The sequence below is a fragment of the Lolium perenne genome, chromosome 7, assembly GCF_019359855.2.
Source record: "Lolium perenne isolate Kyuss_39 chromosome 7, Kyuss_2.0, whole genome shotgun sequence".
Taxonomy (NCBI): Eukaryota; Viridiplantae; Streptophyta; class Magnoliopsida; order Poales; family Poaceae; genus Lolium; species Lolium perenne.
Genome location: NC_067250.2, coordinates 285,191,080 through 285,195,247, shown reverse-complemented (window position 1 = coordinate 285,195,247; position 4,168 = coordinate 285,191,080). Strand labels below are relative to the sequence as shown.

Here is a 4,168-nt window from a genome sequence, read left to right as displayed (position 1 = left end):
AATCTCTGTTTATCAATTGCCATCTGTAATTTGTTTACCTAGCATATTTATTTTATTGGGGAGGCGCCTCTAGTGATCTGTTGACCCCGGTCCTTCTTCTTTTATATGAAATCTTCTACAACATTTTTCTGTTATGTTCTCTGCAAACAATTCACTACAAGAAATCTGCCATAAGTTGACAAAAAAAAGGTGTCACTGAAACGTCACTGATGGCTACTTGTGACGTTACGGTGACGCTTTTCAAAACGTCGAAAGCTGGGAGTCAGCAATGACTGCTTGAGACGTTCCACTTGAAAACGTCATAGAGCTTTGTGACGTTTGCAAACGTCACTGACGGCATGACGTTCCCAAAACGTCATGGGTACCTGCCCCCGAGTCCAGCATGGCAATCCGACGTGGCCAAATTGTGACGAAAAAATAACGTCGTTATCTGAAATCAGCCCGGTCCATTCAGTATGTTATATGGGCCTAATGCTAATTTTTTTCATCTTTGTTGGGCCTTGACCTGTTACGAGCCCAGTTCTTATTTGAATTTGGCATTTTTAGTTTCAATGTTTTTTGGCTCATGGTTTTTGGGCCTCATTTTTTTCACGGTATGCATCAGGTCACATTTTATTCAGATTCCAATTACGAACTTGATAGCTAATAAATAAGCCACATTTAAATCGAATACACAAAAAATGCACGTAATTATACTTCAAATAACACCCAAAATTAGTCAATGTAGATCATCTCACAAGCAGATGTGTATACAATCACAGTATTACTAGGTCTACAAATTTGATAACTACATAATTTCCACCGAGTGTCTTCAAACTTCTTCAACCTGGAGCTCTTGGAGAACAATCTCCTCCGGATTATTTTCCCAGCCCAAGCAACTCCTCGCCCAGGTTGTCGACGACTGGCACCTAGCTTTGTCTCGCACAAAAAGCAGATCAGTATACATCAGAACCTATGCTGAACAAAGAAAGCAGCAGCAACAGATTACAAAAATAGCAGCCCCATACCTGAACGAAGAGAGCCAACAACAATCAGATCAATATGGTGCTCCCAGACTTGAATTTCACTCCACCCGAAGAAGGCGATGTCCATATACCTAAAGGAGAGCATGCAGGTACATTATCTAATGCAAAAACAAAGTTGCAGTTTACATTATCACTAAATTTAACGGAACAAGCAGATTTGTATTGCGCCTGGTATATATAGCAAGTGCATGATAGATTTAGTGAGACAAGCAAAAAGCGTAAGCAACACAAGCACAAGCAAGCACAGGCACAAGTAGCTACATCAGAACTGGAAGCAACCTACAAGAATTTGTTAACTGAATTTGTTGCAAGCAAGCAGTGGAAGCAAGCTACTGGAATTTGTACCTATTGATCTTCAACAATTGACACCAGAAAATGCAAGCTACTGGAGTACATTACTGTAATGCTACTGTATTGTTGTTGTTACACAAACTACTGCTCATGCTACTGTACTGTTGTTGTTGTTGTTGTTACACAAACTACTTGCTCAGCCAACAGAGACTACTGCTACTGTATTGTTGTTTCTACACAAACTATTGCTAGTGCTACTGTACTGTTGTTGTTACACAAACTACTGCTCATGCTACTGTACTGTCAGATTGTGAACTTGAAATAATTGAGGAACCTCAGCCACGGTTATTCTTAGTGACAATGACAACTTCCAAAGGTTCTATAAATACTGGTTTGGCATCACAAAATCAAAATAAAGAGTTCTCTACAAACATATGTAAGATTAGGAACACGCCACACCTTGCGAAGATGCTCAAGTACAATGGGGCTGCTCGTTGCCTGGGGCAAGCTGAATCACCTAGACGCCACCGTCCTGGAGTATAACAATGTGTTCAAATAATGTTATTAGCAATAGAAAATACTAACAGCAGCAGTAGGGAGTATTGATAGTAGCAGGAGTATTGTCAGTAGCAATTTGGACTGTATTTAAGCTGCATGATCAAGATATTTATGCAAGCCAATTCCTACTCCTAAAAGCACACCAAGCAATCACGGAGTAATGCAGTACACAAGCAAGCAAGGAAGAATACAGAATCGAGTATGCATCAAGTATACAAATAGAATAAGAGAATCACATAACTTGATTCGTTTTTCCGAATTAATCATGCTAATATACATCCAGGGAGAGAGCAAGGACTCAATTGACCAAGATGCACCAGTAGTGGACATGACACTAGTTACAGTAACCGAAGAATAACATTAGCAATTGACAGTAACTTGCAATATTTACTCCATTATGTAGCAGTGCAATATTTACTCCATCGTGTAGCAATTGATAACACTGTTAAATACTGACGATGTATACCTGTATTACTCCAACTCTGTTTGTATGTATGAACTCCAGCTCGGTTTGCTTATTTAATTGACAATTTCAATTTATGATAAGGGCTAGTCCATTTGATGAAACATATGCACATAATAAAAATAACAGCCTGGGATTACTCCTGGATTACTAGAGAAATAACGCACATGATTTATTATGTTAACCTGGTATTCTTTTGAGCAGGATAGTATTTACACAAAACTGAAAACAGATAGTCAGTCAGACAGACACAAACACACAATACAGATGTGGCTGCTGCAATGACAAGCTATGGCCACAACTGAGAATCCATGCAACTCAAGCAGACAGGAAGACGTTGCCTGACCAAACTGCTTCGGAATGAGTTAAAAAAAACAGCACGGTTCAGGAGGAGGGGACGGACCTTGAGGAGGTCGATGCAGCGGGCGGCGGCGTGGATGTCCTCCTGGAGGTCCTGCATCCGAGAGAAGACCAGGAGCGCCTCCCTCCCATCTCTCGCCTGCACGTAGGCGTTGACCATGGCGCTCCACGACACGACGTTGCCGGTGGGCATTTCGTCGAACAGGGAGCGCGCGTCGGCGAGCCGCCCAGCCCTGGCATGCGCCGTGATGAGCGTGTTGAAGGTGGAGGCGTCGACGGAGGCGGAGGTGCGCAGCAGGAGGTGCGCGTCGGGTATGCGGCCGAGTAGGCCCGCGTGGACGCGGATGAGCGCGTTGTTGACGAGGAGGAAGCCCGTGAGGCTGAGCCTGAGGGCGTGCGCGTGGACGGCGAGCGCGAGGCGGCGCACGCCGGGGACGGCGGGGGAGAGGGCGAGCGACTTGAGGAGGGAGGGGAGGGTGTGCGGGGTGGGGAGGAGGCCCGCGCGGAGGAGGTGTGCGTAGAGCGGCAGCGCGGCGTGCGGGCGGCCGGAACTGGCGAGCGCCCGGATGAGCGCGTCGTGGAACTCCACGCTGCGCCGGAGCAGGCCCGACGTGGTCAGCGCCGCCTGGATCCGCGCGATCGGGCGCGTCCCCGCGGCACCCCGCGAGGAGCTCCGCGTAGCGTCCGACGGCGGCCATCTCATGACGGAGCATTATATTTCTATTCGCGATGGGTGGCCACTGGTTTGGCGATGGGTGGCGGCGGGGGGAGAAAGATTTGATATCGGCGGCGGGGAACGAAAGTGGATGGGGAAAGTGCGCGATGGGATCTGGAAATTTCGGTTCGGCGCGCACATATCCCGCTCGATGAAAACTTCCCTCTCTTCTCTTATACGCCCAATACAAACTTCCAGCGATGGGATTGAGGTGGGAGACGAAAAAATAGGCCACGTAGGCGAAAATTGATACGAGGTAGGTCCCAAATGTCTGAGTAAAAGTGATGACATGGCACCCAACTCACAGCCACGTTAGATTATGACGTTTTCGTTTAAGCAGCTAACGACGTTTTTGCCCCAGAACGTCACTATTTTCTAAGGTTTTGCCCCCCTTCAACAGCCAACGACGGTCAAAGCTAGGAACGTCATAAAGCTATGACATTTTGATTTCCAGTCATAAAAAAAACGTCATATTATGGCAGATTTCTTGTAGTGATTCTTCTTCCACACTGTTCGTTTAATCCTTTGTTTTCAGCAAAACCAGTGAGCTTGACAACCTTGCTGAAAGTTGGGGACAAAGTACTTGGTTTTTTGTGTGCAGGTCTCCATATTGCTGCTGACGCCAGCAGTGCGCCCTGCCATCAGTTGGTTCGCAACACCTCGGGAGAGAACGTTTTTCTCCTACTGGTCGATAAACCTTGGTTTCTTACTGAGGGAAAACTTCCTGCTGTGCTCAAAATACCTTTGTCTTGGGGT

The 4,168-nt window shown here is 46.2% G+C and overlaps 1 long non-coding RNA gene across 1 annotated transcript; it reads right to left on the bottom strand.

The window, feature by feature from the left end:
* Positions 1 to 650: 650 nt before the first annotated feature.
* On the bottom strand, positions 651 to 2,644 carry LOC127317345 (uncharacterized). Its single transcript, XR_007861067.2, has 3 exons — positions 1,776 to 2,644; positions 1,008 to 1,096; positions 651 to 912 (listed from the first exon to the last, which is right to left on the bottom strand). It is a non-coding gene; the product is annotated as an uncharacterized lncRNA (long non-coding RNA).
* Between the last annotated feature and the right edge of the window lie 1,524 nt (positions 2,645 to 4,168).